The sequence below is a fragment of the Hemiscyllium ocellatum genome, chromosome 12, assembly GCF_020745735.1.
Source record: "Hemiscyllium ocellatum isolate sHemOce1 chromosome 12, sHemOce1.pat.X.cur, whole genome shotgun sequence".
NCBI lineage: Eukaryota > Metazoa > Chordata > Chondrichthyes > Orectolobiformes > Hemiscylliidae > Hemiscyllium > Hemiscyllium ocellatum.
The window spans coordinates 83,287,681-83,305,966 of NC_083412.1; the positions used below are offsets into that span (position 1 = coordinate 83,287,681).

The following is an 18,286-nucleotide window of genomic DNA, read 5'->3' on the forward strand; positions in this document are numbered from 1 at the left end:
GATTAATAAAATGAGTAGGATTCAAAGTTGGTACTATGCCATTTGAATCGGATGCCAATGTGCTAAGTAAGTGGATGAATGCTTTAATCTAAAGTGAGCATGAGTTAGACCAGGAATTAGGTCAAGTCGGGAGAGCAGGTCTACAGGTGGGTGGGTGTTGTCTAGTCAAAGTGAGGGTTGTTTTGAGTCAGATCTGGACCTGGGAGGAGTTGCCAGGTATGGTGAGGGGGAGAGGCTACAAGTTCACATCTAGACGGTGTGCTGTCAAGTCTGTGGTGTTTCAGAAATCCATTGGTATATTTGGGAGTAGGGTTCAGTGATGAGTTGGGAATTCAGTTTGATAATATACAGAAGTTAAAGCATAAGAACCAAACAAATAGGAGCAGAGGTAAGCCATTTGCCCCTTCAAGTCTGTCCACCTCTTCAACAAGACCATAATTGATCTGTTCCAGACCTCAGGTCCTATGCTGTGCCAGTTCCTCATAGGACCCTCTCAGAACCCTCAGCCATGTCTGACCCATTGGCCCTCACCCTTTATTTTGCCTCCCATAACATCAGTAGGGTCCCCTTGTCCTCACCTACTATCCTATCAGCATCCACATCCAGAGAATCATTAACCACCATTTCCGCCATCTCCTGTGGGTCCCTTGTCAGACATCTGCAAGAATTATTCCCACTGAGACCTCTTGATTCACACCTCCTCCACTCCACACCCTCTTGGCACTTTTCCGTTCAATCACAGAAGGTGTAGCACCTGCCTGTTTACTTCCTCCCTCCTCATTATCGAAGACCTCAAACACACCTTTCAGGTGAAGCAGCACTTTATCTGCACTTCACTCAATCTAGTCTACTGCATTCGCTGCTCACAATGTGGTAACCTCTACACTGGAGAGATGAAGCGCAGATTGGACAATTGTTTTGCAAACACCTACGTTCTGTCCACAAAAAAGATCCTGACCTTCTCGTGGCTTGTCACTTCAGCACACCAGCCCGTTCCCTAGCCAACATCTCTGTCTCAGCCTTCTGCAGCCCTCTCGCAAAGCTCAGTGCAAGCTGGAAGAGGAGCATCTCATTTTCCAGGTAGGTCTCAATATTGAATTCAATAATTTTAGGGCCTGAGCACTTTTTCCCATGTCCCCCTTACACCAGGCCTTGTCCTCATGTGGGCTGCTACCATAAACAACCCAATGTCAGCCACTAACAACGCCCATTAGCAGCTATTCATTCTCCTAGGCTGACCTTGACCCATTTCTTTGTGGGTTTATATCTCTCTGGACTCCATCTCCACCTACTCCTCCCAACCCCCTCCCCTTCTCTAGCACATGTACTAACCTTTTCTAGTTACAATCAGTTCAGAAGAAGGGTCACAGGACCCAAAATGTTAACTCTGTTTTGCCTCCACACAGATGCTACCAGACCTGCTGAGGTTTTTCAGCAATTTGTTTTTATTTCTGATTTCCAGCATCCACAGTTCTTTTTTCCTTTTTTTTTAATATCTCCCCCCATCAAGGCCCCTCAGCATCTTGTATATTTAAACTCTTCTAAACTTGAATGAGTAAAAGACTAACTTGTTTTGCTGTTCTTGATAAATTAATCTCTTCAACTCTTTTTAAGTGCCTCTAATGCCAATATATTCTTGTTTAAATACTGGGGCCAAAGCTGTACACAGTATTCAAGGTGTAGCCTCACCAACTAGAGTGGGTTTTTAATCCTCTAACTTATCCTGCTCAATTATCAAGCTTTAAATTGTTCAGATTCCTCTGAATTCTGTGACATTAATGAATTGGAGGAGGATTCTAGACCCAACAGAATTGCTCACCAGAGTTCCCTGAGCAATTCTCATGGTGTTGCTGCACTGGGATTCTCCCTGACCCTTACCCACAACTCAGCCACTCTCTGGCCATTGGGATATCTGTGTCAACATTTCTCCTTTCATGCTTTTCTGTTTTGCCTCTGCATTATCTGCCTCAATAGACCCTTCTGTAGATTTTTTGTAAAGTAATAGCAAGCTTAGCCTAATTATTTCACACAAAGCTATTACTGAGCGCAGATTATATGTTATCAGCAACATGATATCATGCACCGGATAGCGATTGTTCTCATTGTTATACCTTGTTTATGGTGAGACCTTGATACTTGGCCAATTCGGAATCCAGTTCAGGATGGTGGTCCATTGTTAAGAGGACTGTGAAAAATGAAAACCTGCGGGTAGGGGATGACAACTCAATTTTGGGGTCAACCATTACACTGTTGTTACATTATTTCCTGGTCAGGTTTCATGAGATTTTTACGCACTGTAGTGGAATTCGGGAACAGCTGCCACTTATTTCAAATGGAACCACTTTTGGGCCGTACCCAATACTGAATGCGAACTTTTACCACCTCTAGTCTGGTGAATTATGTTTGCAGTTTTGTTTTGTTCTGATCAATCTCAGGATTACATTGAATCTACAGAAATAAAACTGGTCATTTTACCCAGTTGGCCCGGTCTGGTGTTTGTGCTCTACATGACTCTCCTTCATCTAATTCAATCTGCATATCCTCCTATTCTTTTCTCACTTATCTAGCTTTCCCTGCAAGTGTGTTATTGCTTGATAGCAATGTTATAATTGGAAATTGTTGCAATGCATACGATGAGGTGAACTTGAACCATATACTGAGAGCTTTGGAAATGACAGGCAGTAAGAAAACTATTAAATGTGGACAATTAACTTGGACCGGAAGACAGAAATTAGGAAATGTTACAGGAGAGCTAATAAAAGAACAGATTTTTACTTAATGAGATAGTCTAATATGCGTCATAGTGAATCGCGAATTGATTTTTACCATTAAAGTTAATGTAAATAAAAATGGGATGACATCTGAAGGCAACCAGTTCACTGTGATGCATTTTAACAATAACACAAAATCAAAGATAAAACCTAGACTTCATTAATTCAGAGCTAATTGGCACTTTTTAAAAGGAGCCTGAGGGAGAATGGGATTGAGCTACAATGATGCTTATGTTTGTAAGAAGGTGTGGAAATAAACATGTTTCCAGATGTTGGGATCAATAAGTGGATGTGGGAAAAGAGCCCATAACAGAATTATTGTATATGGACTCTGGGTGAACTCAAACTGAGTGTCATTAAACTAACTTATGGGCACAGGATCTGGGTAACTAGAGATCATGATTATGATGAGTGTTGGCCTGATTTTGAGCATTAGAGATGCACAGCAACCACCTTTAGTTGACCAAGAGACAATGTGAGTGTATGTGTGTGTGCGTGTCTGTGTGTGGTGGGGGGTTGGGTGGGGAGTCCCAGCAAATAGTTTCCTTTATGTGCCAACTGTTGAATGAGAATCTGTGAGCACAAGAACCCAAAGCAATGTCATGCGGTTGCCTTCAAGATTGCTGTGGCCCAAGATATCATTGCTCATGAGTTGTTCCATTTGCAAGATTCCACAGTTTAGATTAGATTACCTACAGCATGGAAACAGGCTCTTTGGCCCAACAAGTCCACACTGACCCTCCGTACAGCAACCCACCCAGACCCATTCTTCTACTTTTACCCCTTCACCTAACGCTACGGGCAATTTAGCACGGCCAATTCACCTGACCTGCACATCTTTGGGCTGTGGGAGGAAACTAGAGAAAACCCACACAGACAGAGGGAGAATGTTGCCTGAGGCGGGAATTGAACCCTGGTCTCTGGCACTGTGAGGCAGCAGTGCTAGCCACCGTGCCACCCACTAAGGGACTATCGATTGCAGACATGTTCCTATTAGAATTTTCAGGATCAGCTAGCAGTCTTTAATATACACTTGACATGAGGTCTCAGCAGACAAAATCCATCTGGTTTGTCACACACTATTCAGACAGCCTCTGTGATACCTACATTCTCACAAACTCACAACTAGCTGAGGTTTTTAATGCATTATTTCCAACCATGTCGGTACCTGGTGGCAAGACAAACTACTACTAGCCAGACAGGGCTCCCTTAGAACAACATCAGATGAAGCTTGCCTGGTTGTACCCCTTGTCTCCCTCCCACATTGCTGTTGATGCACTGTACTCAAGGGTACATCTTTAGAGCACAGATCTGAGCTCATACCCTGTTGCCACTGTGGCTTCTGTTGGACCTAGGTCTCCAATGTCCGCACCACCCTCTCCATTAAGTCAGATGAATGCTCATGCACTGATTTACAACACAAACTTGGACAGACTCCTCCAAACTTTATTTTACTTTGAGCATGATATTTAGCAGCTCCCCCTGATAGACTCTAGATTTGGCGGAGCTACCCTTTCTCTTTGTGGGAACCAGACTACACTGTGCCCATGGAACCTCACTTTTGAATGTCTCCCACTGACTTGTCACTGGCTTTCCTTCAAGTTGCTGTAACTGATCCACTTTTGCTTGATCATCTCTGAACTTTATAAAGTTTGCTTTTCTGCAATTATTGCCCTCTGCAATCAGAGATTTGTCTACATATTTGTGCGAGATTTGGCTGGTCAACTGCCCTTAATGGTGCCCGGATCTTCAGTGTTGAAAGTCACTAGTGGTGGTGGGGGCCCTTGCCATTCTCTTTGTAAGTGCATAAAAGAATGAGCTGAGAATCACGTGATCAAAAGAGAAAACTTGCCCCACACCCCCAAATGGAAGTGAGCACCATTTTCATACCCAATAGATCCATGTTGTCAGACTTAGACTTGAGAAAAGAAAATTCTTCCCAGAGCCTCAGTTTAATGTCTAGTTTGAAAGGTAGCACCCGCTCATTACAGCACTGAATGGCAGCCTGGCTCTTATATATATTTTTTAGCAAGTAACAATTTGATTTCAGATAGTCAACGTGGTTTCGTCAAGGACAGGTCGTGTCTCACAAACCTCATTGAGTTTTTTGAGAAGGTGACCAAGCACGTAGATGAGGGTAGGGCAGTTGACGTGGTGTACATGGACTTCAGTAAAGCCTTTGATAAGGTTCCACATGGTAGGCTGATGGAGAAAATGCAGAGGCAAGGAAGTGAGAGTGATTTAGCAGTTTGGGTATGAAAGTGGCTTTCTGCAAGAAGTTAGCGTGTGGTGGTTGATGGAAAATATTCAGTCTGGACTCCAGTTACTAGTGGTGTGCCACAAGGATCTGTTTTGGAACCACTGCTGTTTGTCATTTTTATAAATGACTTTGACGCAGGCATGGGTGGATGGATTAGTAAATTTGCAGATGACACTAAAGTCGGTGGAGTAATGGACAGTTTGGAAGAATGTTACAGGTTGCAGGAGGACTTGAATAAACTGCAGAATTGGGCTGAGAAGTGGAAAATGGAGTTCAATGCAGCTAAATGTGAGGTGAGCACTTTGGGAAGAATAACAGGAAAGCAGAGTTCTGGGTCAATGGAAAGATTCTTTGTAGTGTGGATGTGCAGAGGGATCTTGGAGTTCATGTGCATAAATCCCTGAAAATTGCCACCCAGGTGGATAGTGCTGTTAAGAAGGCATACGGTGTGTTAGGTTTCATTCAGAGAGGGATTGAGTTCCGGAACCACAGTATCATGCTGCAGCTTTACAAAACGCTGGTGCGGCCACACTTGGAATATTGTGTACAGTTCTGGTTGCCCCATTACAGGAAGGATGTGGAAATATTGGAAAAGGTGCAGAGGATGTTGCCTGGTCTGGAGGGAAGGTCTTATGAGGAAAGGCTGAGAAACTTGGGTCTGTTCTCATTGGAAAGAAGAAGGCTAAGGGGGGATTTGATAGAGACATACAAGATGATCAGAGGATTAGATAGGGTAGACAGTGAAAGACTTTTTCCTAGGATGATGACGTCAGCTTGTACGAGAGGGCATAACTACAAATTGAGGGGTAATAGATTGATGTCAGAGGCAGGTTCTTCACACAGAGGTGGTAAGGGCGTCGAATGCCCTACCTGCTAATGTAGTCAACTCAGCCACATTGGGGAGATTAAACAATCCTTAGAAAGCATATGGATGATTTTGGGATAGTATAGAGGGACGAGCTGAGAATAGTTCATAGGTCGGCACAACATCGAGGGCCAAAGGGCCTGTTCTGCGCTGTATTGTTCTATGTTCTATGTTCTATGTTCTATGTTCAACCTGGTTGGATATATCATGCCACACCTCTCGGGCAGTTTGGACTTGAATCCAGTCCTTCTGGCTGTGAAGAAGGGATACAACTTCTATGCCACAAAGCCTTGAAATTTAAAGTCCACACGCTACTGTGGTGGGTTCCAACTTCTGTCCAGTTTACTAGATCAATGATATTGACACTACAAAACTGCCTTGCCTAGCATGGGTCTGGTATTTATGTTTCTGAGCCAAATGCAGAGTCCAAGAGAGGTACAGCTGATAAATAGAAGAAATAGGTTACTTTCTCTGGTGATATGTTACATCGAATGTTATAGAAACATTGTACAAATTCAAAGCTGTCAGTACAATGGACAGATTCCTCTGTTGCGGTGTGCTGACATTATAGTTAACTTTGGCAGCGTTGTGGTGACTGTGTTCTCAATTTTTTTCATGCCTTTGTTTATTTCAAACAGGTTATTGGCTGCATAAATAGGCCACTAAAGAATTTTATGCAATCATGTTAATCAGTGAACTACCACACACCATTAAATCTCAAGGTTACTTGCCAAACTGAGTTCAAATTTATCCTTCAACTGACTCCGCTTCCCACCGCCCCCTCCTCCCACACTGCCACTCAAATAAAGCCATAGAATCTATAGTTAAAGCCTCTCATGTATTGATTGCTGAGACTCCGTCATAAATATGATAAATGTTTGCCATTGCTTTACTGTCTTGAGGGAACTTCAGTAATTAAAGTTATTTTGTAAAGCACATTAAAGTTCTGAGTTACCATGCCTCCTGAAGAAACAAAGTGTCAATCACATTATTTCCAGGTCCAATGGGGTTTTTGGTTACACATCGATTGCCACTTCAGGGGATATGCTGTAAAATGCTTTTAAAGAGAAGGTGAACATGATCATTATTCCACATCTTGGTGAGAAACGATCAGGCATTTTGAAAGCTGGAGGGTAGACACTTAGCAGCAACAAGTGGCATTATGTTAATGTAATGACAGAAAGCATCAAATGAAGGTGATTGAGCTCTAGGGAGAACACAGTGTTAAAAGATTGCTGCTTGGTGTCTGATGGTTTTGTCATCACCTGTATCTGTAATTAGGCCATTGACTATTTACTGGATCTTACCTGTTCAAACCTACCAATAGTTGTTTGAAAAAATGAACTCACATATTTTAGAGTTCACAAATGTAGCATAAATAAAGGACATTCAGTTGGTGGAATCGTTCATCGCTGGCCTTCGCTGTCAGCCACAGAGCTATTGTAGCACCCCCCACCCCAGCCATCCACCTCCCTCCAACTACATCAACCATTGACACACCTGCCCAAACATAATTCTACCAGAGATAGGAAGTCGGAAGGAATCAGGTCTGCTACTGCCTCACTTAAAAAAATGGCTTTTCTCACCGCTACCTCACAACCTCCAAGAGATCAAGGTTATGGCCATTAATGGACTGAGTGATTGATCCAAATTAAACCAGTTAATGTGTTAGAGAAAGGACATCAAGATGTGGAGATACCGGTGTTGGACTGGGGTGTACAAAGTTAAAAATCACACAACACCAGGTTATAGCCCAACAGGTTTAATTGGAAGCACTAGCTTTCGGAGCGACGCTCCTTCGTCAGGTGGTTGTGGAGTATAAGATTGTAAGACACAGAATTTATAGCAAAAGTTTACAGTGTGATGTAACTGAAATTATACATTGAAAAATACCTTGATTGTTAAGTCTGTCATCTGTTAGAATGACCAAGTTAGTTTCACTTCTTTCACATGTAAATCGCAAAACTTTTTATTAAAGTTACATTCTCAAGTGAACTTTTAATAAAAAGTTTTGTGATTTACATATGAAAGAAGTGAAACTAACATGGTCATTCTAACAGATGGGAGACTTATCAATCAAGGTATTTTTCAATGTATAATTTCAGTTACATCACACTGAAAACTTTTGCTGTAAATTCTGTCTTACAATCTTATACTCCACAACCACCTGATGAAGGATCGTCGCTCCGAAAGCTAGTGCTTCCAATTAAACCTGTTGGGCTATAACCTGGAGTTGTGTGATTTTTAACAAAGGAAATCAGTGTTGCAAAGTGGTCTTCAGTTGCTTTGTTTTTATTTTTTCTGTGAATAGATTTGATTTGTCTTGCATTGACTTACTAGACCAGAAATTGGTGTTGAGCTGAGCTCATTGGTCAATCTCTCATCTCTGCAAGTGACAGTGGTTGGTTCCAGTCCTGTTCCAGAGATGAGCACAAAATCTCAGCTCTTATTCCAGTGCAGTTCTGAGTGAGGGCTGCACTCTCACAGCTGCTGTCTTTCAACTGAGGCGTTAAACCCCTTCCCTGACTGCCCTTCCAGGCTGGTGCAAAGAAAAATTCTTAGGCACGACTTTAATGAAGAACAGGAGAAATTGCTTTGTTGGCATGCTGACAAGTGCCTCTTGACTAACACCAAAACTAAATTACCCAGTTATTAGTCCCTGACCTATGCTTAGAACGTTAATGTGTGTAACAATGGCGTTTGCATTCCTACTCTTTAGCTTTGTCGACAATCCAAAAATATTTCGTTGACTGTAAGTCACTTTAACACTTCTGAGATGGTATAAAGTGCTTTATATAAATATAAGGCTCTTTTCTCGCTTCACTATTAAAGTAATTTGCAAACAGAGGTCTAAGATTCTTGCAGATATTCTCATGCTTCATCAGGTTAATCCTTGGGGGTTCGGTCAGCTGGCTGTTGAAATGATGTTTGCTCTTGGGGGAATCTAGAACGAGGGATCCAAGTTTAAATATAACCAGGTGCCCGCTTAAAACAGATGAGGAAATACTTTTTCTCACAAAAGATTGAGAGTATTTGGAATTCCCTTCCTCAAAAGCAGTGGAAGCAGAATGCTTTAATAATTTTAGGGCAGAAGTAGATAGCTTCTTTGTGACTAAGGGGACGAAACTTCCTAATAATTACCATAAACAATCCTCCCTGGGCTGATGAATCAGTACTCCTTTATATTAAACAACTCTGAGAGGAAGCACTTAGGGTGGCAACGAAACAAAATGTGCACTGGGTGGACTCACGCAGTCATTTCAATGTCCACTACTGATCAAGCTGGTCTGATCCTAAAGGATACAACTGCTGGACTGGGTCTGCAGCAGGTGATTAGGGCACCAACAAGAGAGAAATACAAACTTTGACCTCATCTTTACTAACCTGCCAGCTGCAGACACAGCTATCCATGATATTATTGGTAAGAGTGACAACCACAAAGTCCTTGTGGAGACAAAGTGCTGCTTTCACAGTGAGAATAACCTCCATTGTGTTGTATGGAACTATCACTGGGCTGAATGGGAAGTGACTTCAATCAGCTCTAGCAGCTCAAGACTGGGAATCCATGAAACGCTGTGGGCCATCAATAGCAGCAGGATTGTACTCCAGCACAATTCACAACCTCATGGGCCAGCATAGCCCCCACTGAACCATTCCCATCTAGCCAAGGGATCAACCCAGGTTCACTTGAGAGTTCAGGAGGGCATCCTGATGAAAGGTTCTGACCTGAAACATTAAGTCCTGTTTTCCTCTAATGCTGCTTGACCTGCTATGTTTTTTTCCAGCTCTACACTTTATCCATCCAGGCCCTGAGCAGCACCAGGCACACCTAAAAGTGAAATAAAGCTACCAGGCTGGACACTTGCATACCAAACAGCATCAGCAGCAAGTGATTTAACCTATCCCAGAGCCAATGGATCAGATCTAAGCTCTGCAGAAGTGTCACATCCAGTCGTGAACGTTGATGGACAATTCAGCAACTCACTGGCGGACAAAACTCCACAAATACCCACACCCTCAATGATGGAAGAGTCCAGCATATCAATGTAAAAGATAAGGCTGAAGTTTTCGCAGCAATCTTCAGCCAGAAGTGCCAAGTGAATTATCCATCACAGTCTCATCTCATACTCTGCTGATTCAGTTCACATGATGTTAGGACACTGGATAGTGCAAAGGCTACGGTTCCTAACAACATTCCAGCATTGATACTGAAGACTTGTGCTGCAGAACATGCCCACCCCTAGCCAAGCTATTCCAGTACAAGGAATGACATCTGCTGCAGCAATATGAAAAATTGCCCAGGTATCTCCTCTAAGCAAAAAGCAGAAAAAATCTAGCTTGGCCAATGACTGCCCCATCAATCTGCTCTCGATCATCAACAAAATGATGGAAGGTCTCATCAACTGTGCCATCGAGCAGCACCTGCTCAGCAATAACCTGCTCACTAACGCCCAGTTTGGTTCCCACCAGGGCCACTCAGCTCCTGACCTCATTTCAGCGTTGAATCAAACATGGACAGAAGAGCTGAGTTCCAGAGGTGAGGCGAGAGTGACAGCCCTTGACATCAAGGCTGAGCAAATAACAAATGCCAAGCAATAACCATCTCTAATAAGAGATTATTTAACCACCATCCCTTAACATTCAATGGTGTTGCCATCACTGAATCCCCCACTATCAATATCCTGGGGCTTACCATTGATCAGAAACTCAATTAAACTTGCCATATAAATACAGTAGCTCAGAGGCTAGGAATATTGCAGGCGAGTAACTCACCTCCCTAGCCGCAGTATGTACTATCTACAAGGTGCACAACAGAAACCCACCAAAGACCTCTAGACAGCACCTTTCAAATCTATGACCACTTCCATTTGGAAGGACATGGGCAGCAAATACATCGGTAGAACATCATCTGCAAATTTCTCTCCAAGCCACTCAACATCCTGACTTGGAAATGTATCACTGTTCCTTTACAGTCGTTGGGTCAAAATGCTGGAATTCCCTCCCTAATGGCATTGTGGGCCTAAATACAGGACATGGGCTGCAGCAGTTCAAGAAAGAAGCTCATTACTACCTTCTCAAAGGCAACTAGAGACGGACAATAAATTCTGGTTGTCCAGCAATGAGTGAGTGAAAAATAGTTGTCAGGAATATGTGGGAAAGTGGAGCTGAGGTTCTGATCAGATTAGCCATGATTTTATTGTATGGGAGCGGCAGCTCAGAGAGACGCGTGGCCTACAATTGTCCCTTGTTTGTTTGTTCATATATTAGTTTCAACCACTGCTGCATAAAATGACATGGAAGCATTTTCAAATGCACCATTTAACGTCACTGGAGACCTCAGCATTCCATTTGCTTCTGTTTGACATTAAAATGTATCCAGCCGGTGAATATAGTGCGAAAATAGAGACTGATGTAACAGTCAGCACCATAAGTCACAGAACATTTTGTCATTTTTACCTGTGCAATGAGGAATGCCACACACCACCCCACCCAGCCCCGTCCCAAGCCACCTCCCCATCCCTCCCCACCCTGGGGATTAATGTTGTCTTGATAGCAGAAAACAGAAGATAGCAAACTTGCAGCCCAGTTTACATTATTTCTGGTTTTTTTTTATGTTCGGAAAATTATTGGGAAAGATTTAGATTGATGCAATTGCCATTTTATATAATTATAGATAGTCAATACCTCCCTGCACATAGCTTTTTTGAAATGTCAGATATTCTAATGGTTTTATTCTGGAGGAACTTTCCACAATAGGAAACTATTATGCTTCACGCTAGGATTGTTGCACTCTGTCACATGCCAGCCAATGAATTTAATTAGGTTGGCAGCAGCATGTATTTTTTTTAATGGCTCAGTTATGCATCTGTCCTTGAAATATGATTTGGAGATGCCGGTGTTGGACTGGGGTGTACAAAGTTAAAAATCACACAACACCAGGTTATAGTCCAACAGGTTTAATTGGAAGCATACTAGCTTTCAGAGCAATCACCTGATGAAGGAGCGTCGCTCCGAAAGCTAGTGTGCTTCCAATTAAACCTGTTGGACTATAACCTGGTGTTGTGTGATTTTCAACTTTGTCCTTGAAATATTTTCACTTTGTATAAATACCCTGAGGTTCCATGCAGTTAACATCCCTTTCCTCCAGTAACTCCAACGGGAGAGTAGCAGATCCCTATAGAATTTCAGGGTTAATATGTTGGGAGTGGATTTTGTCAACAGTGAATCATTCATGATGGTATAACTGGAAGTGTGCACAATTTCCATTCCCTTTTGTCTTGCTGTTTCCCTCGTGATTTAAATCAAAATGTAAAGTCACGGTTGTATGCATGAGAAACTCATGTAACCAGGTGGCAACAAAAGATTTTCAGTAAAGCGTGCTGTGAACTGAGAATACCTTCGCAACAAGTTAAACAGGGAGGCTCCCCATCTGGCCACCACTCCATTCCCATTAACAGAAAAACTATGAACAGCATAAAGATGGCATGAATGGTTTTATAAATTTAAATCTCATGTCAGTATTTCACATTGCATTAGCTTCATTTTATTCATTATAGCTTAGTCAGAGCTAAATGTGTTTGCCTGTTTCATGGCTGGCATGTATGACAGTGGCATGGGAATTAGGAACATTCCTTTGTTGTAAAAGTTTAAAAGATCAGGCTGCAGCATCTGCATCCAACTTTAGCCAAAAGTATCAAGTGGATGAACCACCCCAGTCTCACCTTGAGGTCCACAGCATCATCAGTCTTCAACCATTTTAATTCAGCCACAGTGATATCAAGAAGAAACTAGGGTGGCACGGTAGCACAGTGGTTAGCACTACTCCCTCACAGCATGAGGTGGGTTGTGCTTCGGCGGGTCAGTGTGGACTTGTTGGGCCGAAGGGCCTGTTTCCACACTGTAAGTAATCTAATCTAAAAAAGAAACTGAGGACACTATATAACGAAAAGGTATATCCTGACAATATTCCGACAATAGTTCTGAAAATTTATGTTCAAGAACTAGCTACACAACTAGCCAAACTATTCCAGTACACTTTCAACACTGCTATCTACTCAAGAAAGAAAATTGTTCAACAATGTCCTGTGCACGTAAGCAGTAAAAATACAAACCAATCAATTACTACCCTCACAGTCTTCTCTTAATCATTACCAAAGTGATAGAAAATGTAGTCAACAGTGCCTTCGAGTACCACTTGCTCATTGATGCTCAGTTTGGGTTCTGTCTGGTTCACACAATTCCTGACCTCATTAAAACAGTGGATCTAAGCTCTTCCACATCCAGTTGTGAATGGTAGTAGACAATTAAACATCTCACTGAAGGAGAAGGCTCCAAAACATCTCCATGCTCAAGAATAGGGAGTACAACATATCAGTGCAAAAGATAAGGATCAAGCAATTGCAATACACTTTAGCCAGAAATACTGAGTGGGTGATCCACCTCAGTCTCCTCTAGTAGTTCTCAGCATCTTGAATGCCAGTCTTCGGCCAATTTGATTCACTTCAAATGATGTCAAGAAATGATTGAAGGCACAGGATACTACAAAAGCTATGGGCCCTGACAGCATTTCAGCACTAGTATTGGGGATCTGTCCTCTCAAACTTCCTGTACTTATAACCAAGCTGTTCCTGGACAGCTACAACACTGGCATCTATCTGACAATTTGGAAAATTGTCCGGGTATTCCCTGGGTATACATAAAAAGCAGTGCAAATCCAACCTAGCCAATTACCATCCAATCAGTCTACTCTCCATTATCAGTAAAGTGATAGAAGTGGTCACCAACAGTGCTATCAAGCAGCAGCTGCTCAGCAAAACCTGCTCAGTGGTGTCCAGTTTGAGCTCCTGACCTCATTACAGCCTTGGTTCAAACATGGACAAAAGAGGTGAATTCCAGAGGGGAGGTGAGAGTGACAGGCCTTGGCATCAAGGCCACATCTAACCAAGAAGCCTGAGCAAAACTGAGTCAATAGGAATCAGGGGAATACTCTCTGCTGGTTGGAGTTATTCCTGGCACATAGAAAGATGATCATAGTTGTTGGAGGTCAATAATCTCAGTTTGAGGACATCTCTGCAAGAATTCCTTAGGGTAGTGTCCTGGACCCAGCCATCTTCTGATGCAGATACATGAAAACACAACCGTCTAAACATTCATCCTCAAGTCACACACCACCCTTTCATGGAACTACATAATTCTTCTTTTACAGTCACAAGGTCAAGATTCTGGAACTCCCTTTCTATTATAACTGTGGACGTCCCTATATTTCAAGGATTGCTACGGTTCAAGAAAACAGCTCAATATCATCTTCTCCAGGGAAATTAGGGATTAACTACAAATACTGTCCTAGCCAGCAAAGGCCACATCCCCTGAATGATTAAGAAATAAGGCTGTGATTTTTTTTTTTGTTTGCTCTTTCTTGAACACTCACCTTTGTGTCCAGCATTGTGCAAATCATTCTATGGTATAGGATTGACCTTGCAAACTCAGCTGGCCCTCCCTTTTACCCATTATAAAAGGTACTGACTGACATCATTTTCAGCAGCATTGATTACACTGTTGCTGACTTCAAACCTGCGTAAGGACTCAGCCAAGTCGTTACCCTGAAATGGACAACTGAATAGTACTAACACTATGCTTTGGGTCCTCTCATTTTCTTAGCTTCACCAACTGTTCCCATCCTCTACACACCCTGATGGCCAGGCTGTTCCACATCAATTCAATGTCACCCCCCAGCCCTGGCTCTGTTCTCTCCTAGATCCCTCTTCCACTCCTTCAAGACCCACATCAACTTACTCCCACACTCATCACTGACTTGCTCTTGCCAGTCCTGAGTCTCTCTGAAACCTGACATTCTCCTGTTCCCCTCCCTTGCACCATCAAGTTCAAGAGGAAGACCACACTGACCTCAGAGACAACAAAACCACTCAGTGCGTGCCATTTCTAAACAAACGTGAACCTGGTGCTAGGAGATTCTAACATAACCCTGACTTTACCTTGAAAGAAAGATGAAATTTTTAAAACACTTTATGCTAATAACTATTCATAGCATGCAACTATATTATGAATCCCCACCACACACCAATATGAGCTTCAGCATGCCACAAACACGCCAACGATTTAATTTCAATGTCTCAACCCAGGAAATTGAGATATCATAACCAGGCGAATTTATCGCACACTCTATGGCACATTGCTGTACTTGCAGGCTCTATAGGTATCTCATTGGACAGAGTCAAAATTACACTGTATGGTATTAGCGTTAACCATTTCATAGCAAATTTGTTTGCTTGCTTAATAAATAAAGATGTTAAGTGAATTATTTTACAACCTTCCTTTTTGTATTTGTGGAACTTACACCTCAACTCTCACCATCTTGGCCAGTATTGAGGTTAAAAGTGCAATTGTTGATGTTTCTTCTTTCTCAGCTCAGGAAGAATGGGAGGGTCTGCAGAGTAAAGTAAGACCATGAAGTAGAACTCAGGAATTGAACTGAGTCTGGCATGACGTTTCGCCATTTGTACAAATCCCCAATGAGACAACAAAATGAAAGACAGCATACTGTCTGCAGAGTGGTCAAACTGATGGCATTTGCAGTTTAAGCTAGCAACATTCATGAATAAGAATAGAGGAAGGAAATTAGTTGAGTAGCAAAGGAATCTTGGTGTACAGAAAATAGAACATCAAAGATGGGAATGAAAGTAGATATGGTTTGAAAAGTAAAATGGGATTTTTTTTTTCTGTGTATAAAGATATAACAAAATATCAAGGAGATGTTTTCTGGAATTTTACCCAATAGTGATAACCTCATGTTACCATCATTCTTTCAGCCACAGGCCTAAATTCAGGCCTTGAATCTGCCTCTGCTTGGCCAGATTGCAAGTTAGCCATCGGCTCTTTGACAATCATTGGGCTATTAATTCACTTGAGACCGTACTTCCAGCACCATCCAGGTCCAAACAGATGACCAGAGCTAACCAATTCCAGCAATGCCACGAGGAATATTGGCCTCTGCTGGGACAAAATGTAATCCCCAAAGAAAAAGCAGATTGTCTCTGATTTGCTTCCCAGGGTCTATGTAGGAGAGTCCTCAACCTCACAAACTTGCCCTTTAAAAATGACTGTACAAACTTCCCATTATCTGTTCATGGGGGTGGGCTGGATTGAAAGTCAACTCAGATGTGTTACCTAAGATTACAAAGAGATCTTGGTCAGTTGGGCCAATAAGCCAAGGAGTAGCAAGTGGAGTTTAAATTAGATAAATGCAAGGTGTTGCATTTTGGTAAGATGACCAAGGGCAGGACTCATACAGTTAATGATTCGAGAGTATGGTGCTGGAAAAGCACAGCAGGCCAGGCAACATCCGAGGAGCAGGAGAGTCAATGTTTTGGGCAAAAGCCAAAGGGCTTATGCCTGAAATGTCGATTTTCCTGCTCCTCGGACACTGCCTGACCTGCTGTACTTTTCCAGCACCACACTCTCGACTCTAATTTCCAGTATCTGTAGTTCTCACTTGCGCCTCAGACAGTTAATGGTAGGGCCCTGGGAAGTGTAATAGAACAGGGAGACTCAGGGATTTAGGTACATAGTTGTTTGAAAATTGCATCACTGTTAGACAGAGTGGTAAAGAAGGTATTAGTTGTGCTAGCCTTCATTGCTCAGACCATTGAGTGTCTGAGTTGGGATATCATGTTATAGTGTACAGGATATTAGTGAGGCCACTATGGAGTACTGTGCACAGTTCTGGGCACCCTGCTGTGGGAAGGATATTACTAAGTTGGAAAGGGTTCAGAAGAGATTTACCAGGATGTTGCCAGGACTGGAGGGCTTGAGTTATAAGGAGAAGCTAGATAAGCTGGAACTTTTTTCGCTGGAGCATAGGAGGTTGATGGGTGACCTTATACTGGTTTATAAAATCAGGAGGGATATATATAAAGTGAATGGCAGGTGTATTTTCACTAAGGTTGGAGAGTTCAAAACGAGAGGGCATACTTTAAGGTGAGAGGAGAAAATTTTAAAAGGGACCTGCGTGAAACTTTTTTCCACAAAAGGTGACTCAAATGTGGAATAAATTGCCAGATGAAGTGGGAGGTGCAGGTACAACATTTAAAAGATATTTGGACAGATTCATGAATTGGAAAAGTTTAGAGGTATACAGGCCAAATTAATTAAGTGTGATGCAAATTTCACAATATTCAGAAAGCATGCTTATTCATGAAAACACATTTACCAGGGTAGCCTTTTGAAAAGGTATCAGATTCCTTCATCTGGCCCAGGACATTGTTAGGAGAGGTATGCTTACCCTCAGAAACCCTTTGGGAGAGGTCAGGCAGGCCTCAGGATTTTGTTCCAGTTAAGGAAGATTTGGATGGAGTTGTTTCAGCTGGTTGGTGAGATAGTAAAGTGAAAGCACAGATTTAAAATGATTATTTTTTAAAAAGTAAGTAAAATACCCTCATACAAGGAGTGGTTAAGATGGGTATCTCACCACGATATTTAAGCAAGATCAAAAATCTGTTTAAAATAAGTTAGGTTGGCATTCAAAAAGGAGCAATATGAATGGAAGTGAGGGAGGAAGAAGGATACTGAGATTACAGGAGTTCATTTATGGGGAGAAGTCATTGGCTTGGATTTAATGGCTTGAAGTACTTGCTTCTGTGATTCTATTCATCATGGAACGCAAATAATATATTATCACAATTCCATGATAACTTCTTTAATTAGGTTTGAAAGTACAAATATTCACCAGTAATTAGCAAAATTCCCCTGATCTACTTTATTTTGGACTAGCTTCCTTAACACTTTGAACTTATGATTTCCCTTTTTAATAAATTGGCTAAATCTTTTTTAGCAGCAATCTTCATCCTTGGTGATATCACAGTGAACCAAAAGGAGACATGAATAAGGAGTCTCCGTCTCAATGGAGATGGAGTAGTTGCAAGGTGGCAGCAGAGTAGTACGCTCCAACTGGAGCTCATCTACTCCACCCATTCTTCTTCTTCTTTTCTTCCCTTTTCTTCCTTTTTCTTTCCACAGTGCTTTTTGTTCTTCTTCGTCTTCTTCTTCTTTCTTTCTTTCTTCGACTTCGGGCCTCCAGTGATGATTCCCGGCCTCTGGTGACCAATGTTTGCCAGCCTCCAACGAGAGCTCCTCGCCTGGCACAGCGGCCTCCTGGCATGGGTGTGGTGACCTCCTGGCCTCCCGTAGCTGCCTCCCAGTATTGGCATGGCAACGTCCCAGCCACCTCCAGTAGCCTCCTGATGTTGGCATGGCAACCTCCAGGCTCCAGGTACAGTGTAGAGCCAGGGCCTAGTGTGGACTGGAAGCTAGATGCCAGTGTGGTCTTTTATTTCTATACTGTTGGATATTTTATTACTGTATTGTCTAAATTCT

At 42.3% G+C, this 18,286-nt stretch overlaps 1 protein-coding gene across 2 annotated transcripts in view; it reads right to left on the reverse strand.

The window, feature by feature from the left end:
• The window catches only part of kcnj15 (potassium inwardly rectifying channel subfamily J member 15), a 176,022-nt gene that overhangs the window by 96,616 nt on the left and 61,120 nt on the right, over positions 1-18,286 (reverse strand). Inside the window, exon 1 of one of the 2 annotated variants that reach the window (XM_060833804.1) lies at positions 2,112-2,202. The exons of the other annotated variant lie outside the window; for it this stretch is intronic. The gene's annotated coding sequence lies outside the window, so the exon portion shown is untranslated. Of the gene's footprint in view, positions 1-2,111; positions 2,203-18,286 lie in introns of those variants that run through there. 2 annotated transcript variants of the gene reach the window in all.